The 21,057-nt window shown below is 36.3% G+C and overlaps 1 protein-coding gene across 1 annotated transcript in view; it reads left to right on the plus strand.

Annotated features, from left to right (window-relative positions):
- LOC108736879 (epithelial discoidin domain-containing receptor 1) overlaps window positions 1–21,057 on the plus strand; it is a 406,840-nt gene that overhangs the window by 316,528 nt on the left and 69,255 nt on the right. The gene's annotated exons all lie outside the window — the stretch shown is intronic.

Raw genomic sequence — 21,057 nt, forward strand, 5'->3', positions numbered from 1 at the left:
ACTGATCAAATTCATCCCCAATCATTTCCCCTCGACCCCTGTCACTAAAATATGTTAGGCACGTCATCTGCAAACGACTGCATTAATTACCAGGTCTGTGTTTGCCAGCTTTCGACACGTAATTATTTACGGTGTTTATAAACTAATTAGCAAAGAGTAGGTAGGTACTCAAATATTGTTGAATAAATTCCGGATTTTATAGCACAATAATTTTCGTTCAGTAGCAGGCCGCTTGCTCATTCGGAATTATTAATATTCGCGTTTCTTCAGTCAACTGTGTCGGGTTTAGGCGACCATAATTTCGAAACGTGCTGCACGTCCCGCTAGCAGTTCTGGATTATATTAATAAGTCAGCAGCATAAGGCACAATGCCATATCGTCAAGCCGTTAACTAACTTTAGCAGGAGAACTCGGTAGGGACAATAAAGCAAACTGACAGGAACTCCACATATTAGATACTTCAGAAATTAATAATGTAATGTATAAATAATGTCGGAAATCAGGCAGGAAATAGACGTGTATTGTTAAACAGGACGGGGACTAAATCTAGCAGATATTTTCTTTCTTTCGGGCCAGAATTTTGTACTCCGCCGACAAATGGCGAATAGGAACTAGCGCCATGTTCAGTACACGGAAATGGCCCAGTGGTACCTACGATTGGCTGCTATGCGACCGGTCCCGGTCTCTATGCTCTGTCGATACTTTGTCTTTTTTCTTGATTAACTTTTATTGATCATTTACTAATTCTTTCTTAAAATTAATTGCATTTGATTGTATGGGAAACGTAATACGAACGAAGCGAATGTTGTCCTGGTTGTGTCCTTTATTCCTGTAAGCGCTCGTGGCTCACAGCGTTATCCTATAATATGTAACATTAATTCTGCACGTTTATAAGCGAACAGTTATTGGAACAACAGTTGATTTAGAGCTAGCGCGGCGTGAGTAGTTAGTGCACAGTACAGTAGCAACCAAAGGCATTTTGATAATTAAGTGGGAGAGGTAGTTGCAAGCAGATGTAAACAATTTATTTCGGAACGATTGCTAGCATGGGATTATTGTTATATGTATGTACGAACAGTGAGAGCAATTGAACTGAGATGCGTTATTATTAGTCCGCCGTTGATTGAGCGGTTCACAGAAATGTTGGTTACACATCCATGATGAGCATGTACGTTAATGTAAACTTAATTGGAATTCGGCAGTATTGCTCTCACGTGAATTGTAGTCAGTTGGAAGTATCTTGTTAAATTAATTAGTTGACGAACGCTAAGATTTTATTTCAGTTACAGTTGGGACTAGCAAAATTGGCATAGTCCGCGATCTTTGAGAATGGACGTATGTTCATTCTTGTTTCCACTTGGGGCTGGCGTCTTTTGGTGTGTTTTGAACACGCCCTTGTTAAGTTAAGAAATGCTTCATGAGTAGTAGCACCGAATAATAATAAGCAGTGCAGTGGTTAGAGGTTAGTTAGGCACGTTAAAGATTAGGGTCGACTTTATAACTACCTGATTGAGATTATGCCTTTAAACAAGCTTCTTCGCTTTCCTAAATTTCTGAGAATGCTGAACTACGATATTAAGTCTGATACGGGCAACATGCTCAAATTCAGCTTGTTTGTATCTCCTTCTGTTACACTTCAATTGGTGTAATGTTATTCCTTTTTATTTATTAGTGCCCGCTGCAAATCCTACCTGACATCTCTCTTCTACGCTTCCTACAACTTTTGTCTGATTTAACTTTTTAAAGAGTTTGTTACTCAGTTTGAAAGGTCATCAATTTTGACAGATTCTGTATGGCTGAATGGGACTAAAAATGATATGTGCTGCCAGTTACTTGATATTAATTTCATTGTTGTCCAGAACCGCGCCTTAGAGCAACTTCTTTTTTTTTTTTTTAATTAATGCAAACATTTAGCACAACAGAGATTCATTAAAATTAAAACCGTGATTTTTCTTTTGGAAATTTTGCCACATAAAGAGCATCGCGTTAATAAAATCTTGGGCAATTAAGTTCTGCATCCATCATTCTCTTGTTCTTTGGAAAAACAGGAGCTGCTATTCAGGAATACCAGCTTTCAAATTCCTAAGACACTCATATTTAATTGGCAATTATTTCAGCGGTCCGCTTCGGGAGTTCCATTCAACGGTGACAGCGACGAATAACCCAATTATAATATCTTAAGAAAAACAGAGTCGCGGTCTGCCAGAATATTACAGAATGACAGTCCGTTTTGTTCCCTATACTATCCCCGGATGTGCCTACATACAGACAGAGATTACCGTCTCACCTTTGCAATTAAAATTTCTAATTATAAATAGATATATAATAGCTTTATTAACAGAATTGTTAAATACCACACCCCATTCGTTTATCAGTATTTACACATTATGTTGGGTTTCTTGTTTTTCTTCTTTCAATTGATAATTCTCGATGAAGAATTGAACCGAGTCCTAAAACTGATTAGACACCTCCACCACTAGGCCTACCTGTAATCCTTATAACTCCTGTTTCTACTTCTTATATGTCTGTAACTCATCTGAGAGGTTGTCCTAACAATCTATCTCGCCTATTCCTTATTAACCTTACTGACATAAATATAGCATCATCTCTTCTCCTACTCTTTGTAATACTTCCTCATTTTTAACCTTCTCTATCAAATCAGAAACTTCATCTAATTTTTCATCTGCTATCTTTTTATTCACTGACTCTTTTCCTACCTTTTATTCCCTTACTGACCAATATTTTTGTTTTACTTTTACATCTCTCCCTGACGTTTATCGCGTCTTCGATATATAGATTAACAAGTAAGGATGACAGTGTTCATCCCTATCTGATTCCCTTAACTAATATCTACCTCACTACGTTGCTTCTCAAGTTGTTTCATCATCATAAGGCCGTCAGTCCTAAAGCTAGTTGGAGACGCACATCCACTCGTTCCTATCCTGAGCTAATCTTCGCATTTCCCCAAAACTAGAACAACCCACATCTTTAACTATTTGCGAATAGTAAGGACTACCTCAACTCCTTTTAACTCCTGTTTCTGCCTCTAATATGTCTCTGACTAGACCTTCTTGCCTGAGAAGATGTCCTATCATACTTATTTCGCCTATTTCTTATTGTTTCATGTTGTTCACTTGAATTTTATTACTCGCAGAACAGTATGTAGGAAAGCTATAAAGACAGCACTGGTGGCGACATTTGTAAATGATAGTTCTAGTCATGTAAAACAATAGGAAGCCAATGTGGTTTGCGGTTGTGTGTAATACACGTGTTTGGGTAGCAGCGGTGGGTGTTACTGGCAAGCACAGGACTACTGTCAACTAAAACCAAATTGAGCAAACTCGGTTGACGCTTGCCGAACATGACAGTCCTATATGTGTATGCACGTATCTACCTACAGGGCTCCAGAAGCGGACGACGGTCGCTACGTTTGCAAAATCTCTTTCTATCTGAAAGTGAAGTTTAAAGGATAATAATTTCCAACTTACAACATCTTATGATTTACTCTTCGCTAAATTTATTGCTGATGTGCGTATATTAATTTCATTCCCTATCGGCTACACCCGAGAGAAAAATGTTCAGTCTCTGAAAGCGAGACTCGAGTCTCTGTCTCTCATCGAGTCACTCTGGTGTCGCTAAGAGAGACTGCCAAAAAGACTGTTTAGCGTCTCTGAATGAGAGACTCGAGTCGCTCATAGAGAGATCCTCATTTCGTATCCAGTCTCTGAATGAGAGACTCGAATCTCTGAATTAACAATTTTATCGTTCGAGTCTCTCATATAGAGACTGTGAGAGATCCATGAGAACACCTAAGCAATAACTGAGGGACTGTGAAAGACTGTGAGAGACGCTCTCAGAGACGCTGAAAAACTGGAGAGAAAAATTTTTGCCTAGGGCATGACTGAACTAATAACACTGAACAACGTATACTCATGTTCGTTTGGATTTTCCAAAACAAGTCTAACAATTTTGACAAATTTCACAAAATAGATATGTTTTGAAGAGAACTTCGCATTGTATTTGGTTAATTTTCATTTAGATAATACCTACCCTTAATTGAGGATAATTTTACGAAAAGTTCTAATGTTTAACACCAATTTCCGTAGAAGTTAAACTAACAAAATTACCATTTCTCAAGGAGTTCGTCATTACGACGAAGGTTAAAATTTACCCGTTGCTCTTCTTCGTGGACACAACTAATTATTGTCGTAGTCTCGCTGGTGGTGGTGTAAGGCGGCTACGTCCGTGTCGGAGGAAAACGGAGCTAAGTCAATTACTGTCACTTTCCGCCCCTTTCCTTTCCAACACCTTCGCCAGCACTAGGCGTGTAGGTACAAGTCTTGGAAGCGCTTTACAGCTTATGCATATTTAGATATTAAAATTGCGGCTTCGTTTACTCTGGAGCTACCCGTGCGCCACTGACGACTACCCGGGAAATTCCCCCACGATTTCAATGTTTAACGAACCAAGACGCGCTTATTATTATTTATAGATTACGAAGAAGAAGAACAAGAAGAAGATGAGGAAGAAGGTGAAGGCAACGAACAGGGGTAGAAGTAATGTTGTTTTAGTAAGATAGGTAGTAGGTACATATTACCCGATAGCAGTAACGACAGGTGTATGTGTGTGAAACTCGATGCTTTCCGAGTTTCGATGGAAATGGCGAAAGTGGTTGCAGAGAAAGAGAATTAGAGGGAGATAATTTATCATTCTCTTCTCTATCGCGTAGGTAATATACGTTGGTATATATAGCAGATACCCTAAGATACTTTATCATCATTTCGACACAATAAGTTTCCTGAGAGAAACAAAATTTGTCTCAATTCGCGATAGACAATGAGTTAAATTGTTTTAATTTAATTCTTTTTGTTAAATTCGTTTCTACCCTGCGCTATATTTCGTTTTGTATCTCTTCTGTTACTTCCATCATGAATTATCTGACTTTCTAGATACCGAAAATCTTTTTCTTCTTGTAATTTCTCATTACCTTCGCTAAAATCTGTAAATTAGTCGAACTTATTTAATTTACTTTAATATTTATTTCACAAGATATTGGACAAATGTTTTCCGGGTTCATTTCTTTACATGTAGGAATGAATACTGTACACCTTATAATTCACCGTTTAACAGTTAGGTACACTTGAATAACCTCAAACGTAACTGTTGTAATATTTTCCTGGGATGTTCCCGTTATTGCTCCCGTATTCCTGCCTGCAATCAGATTCCGGAATGATTCGGAAAATCTTCAGTATTTTGTCTTCCTTCGTTTTGACGAGCATGTGTCTGCACAACGAGGGAGTCGAATGAAAAGGTTCCCGAGAACTCATAAAGCATAAATTAGTAACTAAGAGATAAAGTAATTTCTTTTTTCAAGCGAGATGAGTTTGAAGGTTTTGACGTTATCTCTCTCCTCAATATATTGTTGTCGTAATGAGTTCGCTTTCGTTCGACGTTTTCGACGGACGAATAATAATAACAAAAACGAAACAACAATGAAATGGCGTGGCTCAGAATTCTCACAATATCCAAGTCGCGTTATTACTTTTAATTTGATGCGATCAGATGTTTCTAGCGGAAGAAATATTTCCAATATAACGGCACTTGTTAGGATCGAGATCCGAATATATATGTAAATACCGAATACACATCACAGCCCAAGACATCTCAAATACGGTTTCATTGTAAAGAAAATTGTTACTGTGGTAAAATACCGTAATAAGTTCTTTAAAGCATCCACTTTGTTCAGCGACTCGTTTCAAAATTTTACTGGTACGAATTATTGTAATTCATCATCAGCAAAAGGTCGTCAGTCCTAAGACTGGACACTCACCTCTACCTTTCCTATCCTGGGCTAATCTTCCCATTTCTCCAAAACCAGAACAACCCACATCCTTAACTATTTGTGAACAGTAATCTAGTCTAGGTCTACCTCTACCCTTCCTAACTTCCATTTCCTGATAAGGTGTCCTCCCTAGACAAAAATTTTCAGTCTCTCAGAGTCTTTCAGCGTCTCTGAGAGCGTCTCTCACAGTATTTCATAGACTCTTAGTTATTGTCTAGGTGTTTTTATGGATCTCTCATGAGAGACTCGAACCATAAAATTGTTAATTCACAGATTCGAGTCTCTCACAGAGAAACTGAATGAATAAAATTGAAAAATTAGGAGACTCGAGCCTCTCGTTCAGAGATTGGAAACGAAATGAGAATCTCTCTATGAGCGACTCGAGACGCTAAACAGTTTTTTTGACAATCTCTCGAGAGTCTCTCTCAGCGACACCAGAGAGGCTCGATGAGAGACGGAAACTCGAGTCTCACTTTCAGAGACTCTGAGAGACTGAACATTTTTACCTCAGGCTACCAACCTATCTCGCCTATTTCTTATTGACTTCCATAGAGTCCTCTGTTCTCCTATTCTTTCTAATACCTCTTGATTTCTAACCTTCTCTATCCACGTTATCCTTATCATTCTCCTGTAACACCACATTACGAATTCGACCCTACGCTATTATCTGTTTTATATCCCTACTACTCCTTCCGTCCTGACTTATCTGACTTCCTTCTAATTTTTATCCTCTATCCTTATATTCGCTCCTTCCCTACTTTTTCTTTCTCTGCATACAAGTATTTTGGTTTTACTTTCATTTAATTAAAAGTACCTATAATTTTATTTAGGTAATTAGGATCCGTCAAATGGTAAGAGCCTAAGCTACATGGCGCTGATGATGGAAAATGTTTGAAAGTAGGCACATAAAATATTAATGAATAAATTATGTTCGTTACCGAGGCTAGACGTTAGGGTTAGGATGATTAAATCTCCTGTAGTAAATAAAATATATGACTGTGCAAACCAGGAATATTTTTTCTGCTTAGCTTATTTCTAGCGGAATATTCAAAGCCGTGTATTAATGACAGCATTATGTATGGCAGTAAATATGTGTAGACAATTTTTCTTCTAGTTTTCCCCGACACCCTCGTTCGTTGTGTATGCAATGTCGTGATGTTTATGGAAGTTCGCCGTCTGGAATAAACCACTGGATGATAAATCTTTTGCAGCGGCTGAATAAACACTCGGGAAAAACGACCATTAATTTGCATGATGAGATATTCGGTGCGGACTTCCCCGCGCGTTCTTCGGAAAATAATAATTGTCGCTCTTCCAATATAATCGACGATGTTGGCGCCGTCTTAACAAACAACGTTCTATTTATTAGATACTTACATCCACTCTAGCAGGAGGGTGTGATCCCTCAACTGTGGGGTCTCTTGATTCATGAGCTTATTACCCGAAATACGTATGAGTTTTTGTTATCTACCTCAAACAAGATGCTTCTCCTCATCGACATTATGTATGCCTGGGAACTTGCACATGTTTGATAACGACCAGGGGACGGATGGGAATAAGTTTCACGTAGATGGCTATGGTCTAACACCACCTAGAATGACTAATGTCCACACGGAGATAAACAAGACAAAAAATGTCAATTTGAAAGAAAATAAATTTGATTAAGAGGAATTGCTTTTGACGATCATAAGTAAAATTCAATTCATTTTTCATATTCTACACAAAAGAGTACCATGTACTGTTCGTTTCATGAAGTTAGAGATATGACCCTTCCCTTTATTAGGATGCGCCATAGCATAATTCCAAATTCAATCATATTTGTCTGCGGAGCTCATTTCTCCACCGATCATCGAGCGAGAACTAGACAAAAGTGTACAGTAACATTTGCAAAATTATTTAAACTGCCTCGTTAAAATTTAAGAATACGCTTTATTTAAAAGCGTGTTTAGCCAAAAATAATAACAAGTGAATTAACTTAACGTTCTACACACCTACAAAACTTTTGCTTTGTTTTCTGTTGTTAATTTATATACATTTTTATTTTAAGAAATTGCTAAACATTTTCGTCTAGTACTGTACAGTTCTAGCCGATCTCCTAAGATCGTCCATCGAGAGCTCTGCTTGTTCCAACTATTTCTGTCTTGCTCACGCTTAGTGTGTATTCTTTCTATCGTCGCGCAGATTTCTTCAAGGTCACAATTCTAACAAATTGAAATCGACTCTAGGTACTTACAGCACTCGAGTTCTTGAAGTTTGTGTTTATAAAGGGTTAACACTGAACCGTTGTTATTTGGAAAGTTTTCTCAAAATAGGGGTTGTTCTTTGCCACAAATGTGTTCAGTTCGTTTGCATAAAAAGGGGAAAGTTGTTTATCTCTTGTAAAAAGAAAATGTATTACAATGTTCCCTTAATTCCTTAAATACCTGTTTGGTACCACGGGGCACGTTTGGGTACGATGTCGATACGAAAATTTATATCCGTTGCCGCCTTCGTTTCGCTTTCCGTTTGACGCGAAAATCCTGGCGACTTAAGGATGTGGCTGTAAATGTACGAAACAGCGACGTCGGCAGGAGGTGTCGTCGTTGGCGTCGCGCCGTCCGAACTCTTCGACGCTGCGAGATTTCCCGAGGGAGAGCGCCGCGGCGCTAAAAACAACACCGCCGGAAAATCTAGCCGGGATTTTGGCATTTCCCAACGCGCTTCCCCTTTTCAAGAAACGGAAGAAAATTGCGGGAATAAATGATGCACGTTTACCGCTAAATAATATCTACTGGTTGGACCCGGTCAACAAGAGCGTGGAATGAAAACAAATCAAAATATATTAAGCATAATAAAAAATTTCAGATTTCGATATCTAAGGAGTCAATTAAGTCAGAATGAGAAAAGTGGTTAAGACATAAGTCAGGATACCAGGGATCGCAGCTGCTGCAGGTTCTTCCTTTATCATGAGCTCCTACAGAGCTCCATCAGCAAGATATTTATTGTTAGATTAGCTCCTCTTTCATGCATAATCTTTCTTTTATGCTCTAGAAAGTTGTAACAGTCATGAACATAGTAATCATATGATGATGATGTACGCCATTCTATCCTGGGTGTGAAATATTAGCGCCCGAGCTGAAAACAACACCAATTTTTTACCTGGGTGATTATTCGTCCCTAAAATCAGGAAAAGCCGTCGTAGTTTCGGGAAGGATATGCTAAAAAAGGTTCTTTCGACCTGCCGAGATGTAGATAGGTATGTAGTAGATGTTTAAGATAAAGAGAAGGGTATCTCAATAGTTGAATGGAATTTATCACTTTCGATAATGGAACATGGAAGTGGAAAGGTAATGTTGAATATTTTTCAATTTGGAAATTGGGTTTCGAAGGCGGAACATTTAGGGAAAAGCAAAATGGCATTAGGCGAGCGCGAGTGAATTTGTCAAACACGTCGGAAAGCACTCGATTCGAATAAATTTTTCAGTTGGATCTTTAACCCAAAAATAAATCCCTATCACTGGCAGATAAGAAGGAGAAAAATTACCATTCTTTCGGCGCTCACGGTCGGTTTCCTGCGGATTAACTGTTGCTTTCGATCGGCCGACTTCTTTCTACTCTTTTTTGCCCAGAAACAACGAACGGGATAAATGAAGTAGTAAATCAAAGGATACTGCCACGAACAACCCGCAGTTATATGGCTTGCGCTTTTGCTCTTGGGCCACGGTTTTGTGTTTCACGCGTCATGACCTAAAATGAAAATCGTTTCCTAGTAAAAAAGCCGCAACTCTAATACGTCACAGGAATCGGGCTACATGCGGTTTTAAAATCTGAATTATTGATAAATTTTTACAACCGTTTCTGTCTTGCTTAAGGATGTTTGGGAGGTATGTCAGAATGCTACGAGACAAATAAAAATTTGGAAGAACGTTCCTCATTCAATTCTAAAACTCCTGTAAAAATTACAAATCGATTCACTAAACCGTTAAAAAGTTATTGAAATTTTAAAAAATTGTAATTTTACACGTCATTTTATGGAGATTCGTTAACCGAACAGATTAAATTTATTTTTATTAACAGAAAAAAAGCTACCAGAAATTTCAAACTTTTATAATAAGTAACTTGAACTCTGGAGAATCACTTTAGCGTAAGGTTATTCAAATTCACTAAATGGTTATCGAGGAAAAAATGAAAAATTAGCTGAAAATCTCGTTTTTACTTGATAATATAATGATAATATTTATAATTGTCTGAAATAAATGCAATTTTAAAGTTTTAATTATTATTTAAACATATTAAAAAGTTTTACGCTCATTATTAATAGAGATTGAAACTAAATATTTTTTTGTTTCGAAGTTGAAATCAAGGCATATTCACTGCCAAAAGTCAGTTAAAAATTTTCCATATTATTCGTTATTTCTTATTTTATTCAAAGTTTTTGGTCAAATTCCAAATTTTCTCTCAAACCGTATACTTTTTTTTAGTATAGATAGTATTTATTTACCTCATGATATGCTGCAAAACCTAATTAATCACGAATTTCTAATTTTATGTACTCTTGTCTCCGATTGTACCTCCCAAACATCCTTAAAAAAAACGTCTTATATTTCATAATTCGAAAAAGAGGGAGTCCACAATTAATTTCTTCAGTAGAGAGAAGGGGGAGTAGTGATCTATAAAATAATTAGCAAAATTCTGCTTAGGGATCGTCCATAAAATACGTCACTTAGAATTTCATTTGTTTCAATCAGTCCTTCCCCTTTCTTCATGCTAAGTCACAAATTCAGCAACCTCGTTTACGTCACAAAAGCCTTATCACCCACCTTTCAAGCGATTTCTTGTGATTAAAAATAGCAAAGAGAATTACTATGAATCGTATTAAAAAAAAATTTTAAGAACTGTCAAGTTAAGAAAAAAACGTTAAAATAAAATTGATAAACTGAACGTTACATACCTTTAAACTCCCCGCTCCCCCCTTGTCATATATATATATATATATTCATGCAAATAGAACGATTAAATTAAAAGTTAATATTTACTATAGTTATATTGTAAGAAATTTGTTTATAGTTATATTGTAAGAAACTTCTGAATTTGTTTTTGCTTTGATCCTGGTGAACAAAATGTCTATAGATATTACTTTCTGTGCTCTCTACTTAATTCGGTAAAAAGAAGCTGTCGATAACTTGTCGTCCCCTACACTTTATGAGACGTGCATTCTGTTAAACAGGTCTCTTCAGTGTCCTGGCTCCTATTTTGATCTCATGAAAGTAATCCGTTTATTTGTGATAGAAGGTGAGTAAAAAGAGCCCGCTGTGTGGTTTTGTGGTACCCTTAGATATTCCACCCTCGTAAACATGAATAAAAAATGAATATGGAATTTGCGGGACATTATTGAATATATCCCGCCTTCCCTGGGGACGCGTGCGACAAAGTTTGTGGAATGGACGGGTAAAAGAACCTCTTTATTCCGTCTTCGTACTATTTTGTGTTTTTTATTCGTTCTGTCCGAACGGGAACATTGAGGGAAGCGAGCTCATTGGTATTCAGAGAACAATTTCGCGGCTTCTCTAAGGTAAATAACCGTGTTTTTGAATAGTTTACAGGAAATACGGCTATTTTCAACTTTATACTATCTATTTTGCGAGTGATTCAAAAGCAATAAAGAACACAAACAAAACAATATTTACGGTTTGTTTGTCCTGAACAGATACAATTCGATATTTTTGAAATTCATCACCCAGACACCGTAATGGATTTCAATTTGATAAAGGTTTGTACATAAACAAACAAAAGTAATGTAAAACAAAAATATTGATATGTACTTAAGGGTAGAAAGGGTAGTAGAGGAATATAAAGATAGGACGCAAAATTTTTTAGGATCAAGGAAGTCAGATAATTCATGATGGAAGAAACAATGGAAGGGTTAATTAGTTAGTTACGTACTAAAAGTGAAAAGAGGAGTTAGGAGGAGTAGAGGTACGATTAATTATATTACTGTTTAAAAATGCGAAGATTAGCTCAGAATAGAAAAGATTGAAGGAGCGTGTCTGACCAGCTTTTAGGACTGCCGACCCTATAGTGATGATTATGATGGTGAAAGGTATGTCGTCTGGTAGATGTAGATATTGAATTAATTACAATTAATTGCCTTTTTCTTTTATCAAAGATATGACTAGACGTGTGATCTAAACTAAACTAAACGTTTTTCAATTAATTAATTTTTCTGTTTTGGTGCAGGCGCCGGGTAATTGAATTTTCTCACGCATGAATTTATTTTCGTGCATCATCATCATAAGGTCGTCAGTCCTAAGACTGGTTGGACACGTACCTCCACTCTTTCCTATCCTGAGCTAAACTTCGCATTTCCCTAAACACTAGAACAACCCACATCCTTAACTATTTGCGAACAGTAGTCTAATCTAGGTCTACCTCTATCCCTCCTAACTCCTGTTTCTGCCTCTAATATGTCTCTGACTAGACCTTCATGTCCTACCAACCTATCCCGCCTATTTTTTATTGACTTCCATAGAGCCCTCTATTCTCCTATTCTTTCCAATATCTCTTCATTTGTAACCTTTTCTACCCACGCTATCTTCATTATCCGCCTATAACATCACATTTCGAACGCTTCTAACCTTTCCTTTTTCGCCGCGCCCACTGTCCATGTTTCGCACCCGATCAACACCGTGCTCCAAACATACACCTTTAACAACCTTTTTCGAATTTCTAAATTAACTGTTCGCGAGCATAGAAGTGACTTCTTTTTTAAAGGCGACACGACCCTGCACTATCTCAACTACTCCTTCCGTCCTGACTTATCTGACTTCCTAGATATCTAAAATCAGCCACTACTTCTAATTTTTCGTCTCCTATCTTTATATTCGCTCTTTCCCTACTTTTTCTTCCCTTGCATACCAGTATTTTAGTTTTACTTTTATTTATTTTCATACAGTACTGATCTGTCAGTACCGCTTCCATTTTATTTCAACCTATCTCTAATTCCTCCTTGCTAGATGCTAATACTGCTTATTATTATTATTATTATTTTCGCGCACATAAGTTTAATTCAGTAAATTTCTTAAACCTTTATAGTCAAACTAATATAATGTATTAGACTTTAGTTTCTTCACACTAGTTATCTACTTGGAGTAACATTTACTTATTTTAAATTGAAAGCAAATTAAGTATCTATTGAAAAAATCACTAAATTTTGGATACTTGCTGTAGTGTGGAAACAAAACAAAACATCAGTAACTTTTTATTACTTTTGTATATATGACAATTTGGAAATTAAGTGTTGATTACGTTTTTGCTATAACTCAACTTCTGCCAAGTTTAAACGCCTTCTTCCCAGCACGTTTTCTAACTACAGAATATTTATCTACATAAGTTAATAAAAAGGAGCACGTTTCCCGCCAGGCATCTCCTCACGGCGAAGTCGAATCGGTCTCAGGATATTATGATAAACTGATTTAATATCCTTTAATGAAAAAAGTCGCGGTAAAGCCGCACGCGAGTTCAACTTTTTTTTAAGTTTCGGTCCGGATTCGTCTTATTGAAGTAGCAGTAAACAGCGCCTTCCGTAAAGTGATATTAATTTCAATATCCCGGGAATTGCTTCCATTCTTCTTATTTCTCAATTCTTCCCGAAGGAAAGAGCGCAATATTCGTAGTTTGACTGCACCAAAATTACAAATTCTTTGATATGGTAAAAATCTGCTCTACATGTTATTGTTCGCATTCGTAATTGGTAAATAAATGAAAAGATAAGAAATGATATGCTAGTGTAAAGTTTAAACATTTTTTTTGAGGTGTGGACCAATGGTTTTCAAATTTGTTTCGTTTTCCAAATGAACATTGCCCTTAAAACAAATTGGTAAAGGCATTCGCGGTCAGTAAGTGAACTAATATCGTATTAATTCGAGTCTAAAGACGTCGTCGATTGGAGTTGTTTCCTAACGTTTCGCTAAAACGAGTGGGGATCTTCTTCAGAGGTCCTTACATCTCCGATGGTGGATGCAGACACTGGATAGCGAAACGTTAGGAAGCAACTGAAACCTTAGACTCAAATAAGGACAGCAACAGTTCATTGTCTTTAAATTTCGTTAATTTTTAAGATTTCATAACCGGAGGGTCCAACAGGACTATTCAGAAAGGAACTTCTGCCCTTTGGACCTTGCTACTGTAGGTATGACATTAGTTATTAGTCCCATTCGTCTTTGCAAGGCTATTTTAAAAACTTATTCTGATATTTTTGTAATAAATAATAAATAAATAAATAGACTGTTAGCCGAAGCTTTCACGCAACTATTTCATTTAAAGCTCATGATTGCCCGGGGAGCTTTACGCACACATATATAGTGACGGTTGGTGTACGTATTACCTACACATCGGACCAGTTATGCATAAAGCCCTTGCTGGGAATTACCTGATCGTTAATCAGAACAAACCGTATGCAAACACCAGAGCAATATCTATTAGATGGCGTGCGTGAAGGGCTACGCTATTAAGGCCCACGAAATTGAAAATCGATGTTTTGGTCGCGGGGTGGAAATGTTTAGTAATATTTAACAGCAACATTCAGTAAGTATGTTATTCACTGCTTAAAATGTAACAGATAATAATCCGCGAGTTAACAACTCCTTATTGGTGGGTGATTTTGGAGTTTCCAAAAATTGTTAGTGAAGCAATTTTTGACTATGTTGTAGCAAATTATTTGAACTATTGTAGAAAAAACTGATCATCATAAGGTCGTCAGTCCTCTCAAGACTGGTTGGACATCTACCTCCCTAAAACCAGAATACCCTTGACTATTTGAACAATCATCTAATCTAGATCTATCCCTAACAATAGTTTTTGGAATTTCTAAATTGTTCACAAGCATAGGAGTGACTTCTTTTTATTGAAGGCGACTTGATCCTGCGCTACATCCTCCGTTTTATGTCTCTACTGCTCCTTCTATCCTAATGTATCTAACCTCCTCTTTAATACCAAAAATCGGCCACATGTTAAAATTTTTGTATAAAATGTTCAGCAATAGTAAACTTACCTAGTTATTTTCTAGTAAAAATGTACAAGTCATTTGTTGTTACAGTTGAAAACTTTTGTCTTATTAACAGTTGTCTGTAACTGAATATACTCGTAAAAGAAAGGATAATAGGCTAACGGATTTATGTATCTCAAGCAAAAATAATTGGAAAGATCTTTATCTCATTTTCATTCAACGGTAGGCCTTTGTGCCAAGGACGTGGCACCTTATCACTGCTGAATCTTCTTGTCAGGCCTTTGTTGCTTGCACGTGACCCCACAACTCATTGCACATATCACTACTTACGTATTACCCTCCCTGTTTTAAAATATGATCCGTTATTAAAATTAAAAGGGCGAAATAGCCAACCGACGACTCGTTCAAATTTGGCAAATACACATTATCTATCAACAACTGATTGTTTTCAGTTAATTCACCTGTATAGTTGTTCTTATTTTGTTGTTGTTTATGTCCTGAAAATAAAAAACAGTAGTTGTGTCGTTTCCGCGAAAGCTTTTATCAAGCAGATAATATATGATAAACACCACCTTAAGTAAATCTTAAGAAAAGCGATCACTATTGTTTGAAATTATCATTTCTTTGAGGTACTTATTTAACATAATTTTTGCCTGTATATGGCAACAGTATCCACCGAGAACCATTTATTAAGTGTTTACGTTAACAATGGTCAAAGTTGGTAGGAGCTGACGGGTGATATCGCAATTACGAAGAATATTTCTTATGTTAAAACATACCCGTAGAGAATGGAGCTGAATCAGAACTTGGCGATTACTATTATTATTATTATTAATAGGTCAGTCCAAGAGTGGTGGTCATCAATTAAAGTGCTAGAGAGCCCGGCCAGGACCAAATGAGGTGTAGCTAATATCTTTTGAAGGTTACTGTTAATGACAGTTCTGCCGAATGCTATTAGTTTCAAAGAGAATTTGCCCTGGCCTTTCAGTAGGAAATTGCTTTAATATCGCCGCTGTAATATTTAATCCAATGTAGGTACTTAGGTTAGGTAGGTTTAACTATATTTGGCAATAATGTTAGTTAGTAAGTACGAAATAGAATAAGTTCACATGCCAGTCGTTCACATCCCGGCAATTGCCATCGCCACCAAGGGTAAAATGTCAATCAAGAAAGTCCCACCTCATCGACTAACTGTAATTAGTGACTGTATTAGAACTTACATAAGCTGAAGTTTAAGGGAAAAGTTAAAAAGTTTAAGTTATTGTAAAGATTTTAATATTAAAGAGCTTTTTCCACATTTTAAGATAAAGGGGATTCACGGGCTAAAGTATTGTAATAATAATAATTTAAATTTTACTTTACATTTCCCTTATTAAGTACTCTTTAATTTTTGGGGAAATGTGATCACAACCCTTAGAAGATCACCCTGTAAACGCGCCTGAATTCTTGAACATGCTATGTGAGCAAAAGGCACCCCACACACCCCATTTCTGTGTCAAAGCCTTATGTTGATTTCCCAATTTTAATTCTTCAGCAAACAAAAGAAAATATTGAAAGTTCTGCAATTAAAATTTCAAATCAGGATAATCGATTGTTAGGAAGCCTCTGCATAGCAATAATTACAATTTTGCCCTTTGAAAGTAATTTTATGATTCTGAACGAACCCGATCAGGTCGAGTAGATCCAAGAGTGCAAGTTATTAACAAACGCCATCGATCGCATTTATCTGGGGTTGCTTTGATCAAACGGTTTCTGTTTTTAATTCCCGACTCTGCTACTGTACCTTCACCGCCCCGAGCAGATATTAATTCGATAAAAATCCATCCTCTGCCAGTTACAGTGCCCTCTGTATTTAAAGCGGTAATTAACTCGCTGGCGCGTATGCATATGGGGGATTCCCCGGTAACTGGCGAAGGCTACACTAGATACCCCACAACCACCCTACGTTTGTAGAGATCCTATAAAGTGCATAACTGAATATTACTGTCACAACCAGACGAAATATGTTAAAAAGCAAGCATGCTACGTCTTAATTACAAAAATTTTTCATTTTTGCCCATTACTGTTGTCATAATCCTAAAATACCTGAAATATCTAATCAGTCTGGTTGTTCATTTTTAATAGTTCAATCCATTTATCATGTCAGTATACATATACAATAGAGAGTATTAGTAGGTATTATTTCGCTTAGTTAATGAAAGAATTTCACTTTGGAAAGTTAGATAAATCGCAAAAGTCATACCTGCTATATGAACGTAATAATAACAATTCTTTGATAGCCCCTAATGGCTCTTTTAGAAGTGATAAAATTGTTTAAGCACCTATCATTGTTTACTCGGAATTTTTCCTTATCTTTAAGTTACATTAAACTGTGTAAACCACTAAGTATTAGTCATTTAAGTTTTAGTTAGATAAAAACGAAAATATGCAATTTTTGCTTACCTACAGGGTGATACAAATTTGACTACCTACTAACCAGAATTATTTATTGATTTTGTAAAAACTTGTACCAAAAATAGAAAACTAGTCAAGGTAAATGCTTAAGGTTCATTTAAAAAGCCAAGATTGATCCACTAAAACTTCTTAAGTCTTACCGCTTTTATTGCGGTGAGTCAGGTAGCACCCGTGAGATGGTGACAGTAGTGTATCTTCCCCTATTTACGATTCTGTACCAAATTTGGTAAACTGGTACCTACTCATGTATTAATTTGTCTGTACTATCATGGCTATCGTACTATTAATCCAATCGAATTGATGTTTGGCAAATGTGCTTGCTGGATCTACTACCTACAAATGTAAACGTAAAAATCAATTTAATGTTTTTGGCAATAAAAGTCCAAACTAAGGTATCACAATTTAAAAATGAATCTGCATGTTTAAATGTTATGTTCTTTTAATGTTAAACTATATAGCTACTGATTAGGTTGGATTAAGGATATGTATCAAGGTCCTGGAGGTACGTAGGTACCTTCGGCGGTAACTGGCCCTTCAATTTCCATTTCGAAAAGTAGGAAATGTTCCAAAAAGAAAACTATCGTTTGTTTATAAAAAATGGAAAGTTGTATTTGTAATTGAAAAAAGGGAACATATCATCATCATCAATCCATAAATATGGAGGGGTATTCTTTTGTTTGTAGTGGGGGCTTGGTGAGGTTGAGCACGCGCGGCCAGTGCAAGATCGTCAACACGAGAGGTAGTTACTGTGCACTGCCGAGGACGCGATCATTTGAAACACGCTTGAAACATATTTCGCGGCACATTCGAATCGCGAAAGCTCAAGTGATTTTGCAGTGTTGTTTTTCCTTTATTTCTCGAACTTGTCACGCGGGAAAAGTGAACAATTCAAGCTGTCAGTGCGTTATACATACGTATAAAAATTAGTGCGTAACTTATTCTTTGCTATTGTGGATATTCATTAGCAAAATTACACCACCATTCTAGAGATATTGATCAAAGTAAGTTGATAATAATACGTAGACGCGTATGTAGGTATAAAAGCTTTCTTGCGTTGATAGATGTACTTTTTTATTTTTCTAATTTGTCGATTGATATTTAAAATATAATTGCTGATTATCAATCCTTTTGCCTATAGAATGAATCTTCTGTTAGTTATTCGTTCTTAGAATAAAATTAATTTTAAGTCGATGACTAATTACTATTCGTCGAGATCATTGTCCTATTAGTAGGAGAAGATCTATTAAAATAATGCACTACACATATATGGGACGCGTTAAATTTAATCAGAAGGAAATGGAAAAATTATTCATTAGTCCAGGTATCTACAAGTCTCTTAAAATGTTTATTGACTGACCAATTACAGGACCTACATCAAATGTTACATTTTAAATTTCAACGCCAGGAAAGCTCTACCTAGAATATTTTGACAACTGAAATTATTATTATAGGTAATCAATTTTTCGAAAACTTTGACGTTTATTTACCCTTTAGAAAAATAAGGTACTTCATACGTAGATAGTGAGACTGAAGAGACATCAACAAATTTTGAATTTTTAGACGGTATTTCGATGTCCCATGCCCTCTTCCTTTAAACATCTACCTTTAAAACCTATAATAATATCGCAAGGAGTTTTCTGCTTCCGTTTTGAAACGGATTCATTTGCGATGTACCGAGGTATTCAGGACGATGATGGTTCGTACCATTTGACAGTCATTTTGTCGTAAACAAGTCCCCAGTTCTATATAATTTAGTCCGTAAAACATCTGGGGTGTTTTTAAGTCCCTGACTCGAAACAGTAAAATACTTCCAGCTAGAGATTTATAGTCACGAACTGTATATCTTTTATGTAACGTAGGTACAACATGCTCTGATGCCTGAATCATTGTTTAACGTATCATTACTGGAAAGTCGTAATAACACAACACACCGTATTTGCCAAGGATGCGTTTGTTAGTTGGAGGGAATGCACAAACAAAACAAAACACAGAACAGGTACCATTCCTGAACTCGGTTGTCGTTCCATAAAAGTGCATTGAATCTTGATGATGTCGAGCTTTGTCAACGCTTTTTATTCGCGATGAGATGTTGAGTAACCTCGATACATTTTTATCAGATTTTATCAAAATTTACACTATGTAGTTTAGTTCAGTTAGTTAGTATTAGTTAGTTAGTAACGCTTGATGATTTCAGTTCGGCTTTGAAATAACAAAACTCTGACGAAATATGTGGTTTAACAACCATAAAGATCTTTGGAATTCGCGGGAGGTATCAGCAGTTTATGGCATACATTTGCTGAACTACGTAATACTCTTTCTACATATCCTTCTGTTTGCCTATAAATCATCTTCTGAAGATAGATCCCATTTAGATAAAACATACAATTTTAGTTAGGTCATTAATTAAGAATAGGCTTAGTTTAATTACAGATACTTATTTTCATTTAATTAGGTTTTAATATTATTTGTTTTACAGGTAAATTGACTAAATAGACATTAACTAATAAGATGATGGGGTGAGATGCCCCAGAAAAAGAAATTCACTTTAATCATATTTTAGTAATTAAAAAATGCAGTCAGTTAGATGGGTTCTTTAAAATGGCATGAATATTACTTCATAAAATTGATTGTTTTCATGGTGATACATGTGCCAATGCATTGCGATTTTTAATTAATTAATTAATTATATCCATTGTAAAGCTCTCTTATTTGAGTTTACCACTTTTTAATGGGTATAGGCATGTAGTTACTGTAAAAGTTGAGTAGATGGTGTCAAAAATGTCACCGACGATCCTTCGCATACAAAAGGTCATATTGTCCGTCACAGTCAAACAAACGAATAACAAATGTCTTATTTAATCGTGGTAATCACTCAGTCACCTGTGTCAGCCTATTCTTTTGGTGAATATCCAGTTAGCCGCGACTATTTGGGCCGTTAGAAGATCGTAGGCGTGATGTTGTGTTGGTGTATAGAATGATATTGTCTGTTTGCATAATAATAAAAAATAATTTTTTCAAGTGTCCGCGGGAATACGTACAGGCGACTCACTCTCGTTCACTTTACTTCTAAGGACTTCCACTTGTGAGTGCGATTCCAATTACTGATACGTCATGATCGAGTTGGGCATAATAAAGCCCAGCACTTTCTCGAATAGATACTAACAACAAACTGGAAGCTATTGTTTCGTTAAAATCAGATAAATTGAATCACTATAAAAATTACCCAATTGTACACTAACGTATACTTCGTTTAGTTTCTCTTGCGATGTGACCCGGCGCAAACTAGAAAAGAACAACACTAGGCCTGAAAAGGAAGGAGACAACTCTAAATACATGCTTAAGTCTATCGATAATGTTTTAAAAAATACTATACCCAATACTTTTATTAAGAAAATCAGGATCTACTGACTAAATTTGAACCCAAGGATTCCCTTTTAAGTTACCCTTTAATGCAAGATTCTGATCTGTATCTTTGTTATACTTCGTTTAGTAATTGTAGCGATGTGACCTTCAGTTTGACCGGTGCAAAGTAGAAAAGAACAGCACTAGGCCAGAAAAGAAAGGAGACAACTCTCGGCCAAACTCTCAACCAGTGAGGAGCGTATAATCCGTACAGTACTGTTCGGAAAAATTGACCATTTTATCCACTACAATTGCATTGCTCAAATGTGCTGTTATTGGTACCATTTACTACTGAAAATATCAACGAGATGTTTATTTATATTTGAAGACATATTAAAGGCTTTAACGCTTGTTTTCGACTCGCACTACTATTCAT

This window comes from Agrilus planipennis, unplaced genomic scaffold, assembly GCF_000699045.2.
Source record: "Agrilus planipennis isolate EAB-ADULT unplaced genomic scaffold, Apla_2.0 scaffold106, whole genome shotgun sequence".
Lineage (NCBI taxonomy): Eukaryota > Metazoa > Arthropoda > Insecta > Coleoptera > Buprestidae > Agrilus > Agrilus planipennis.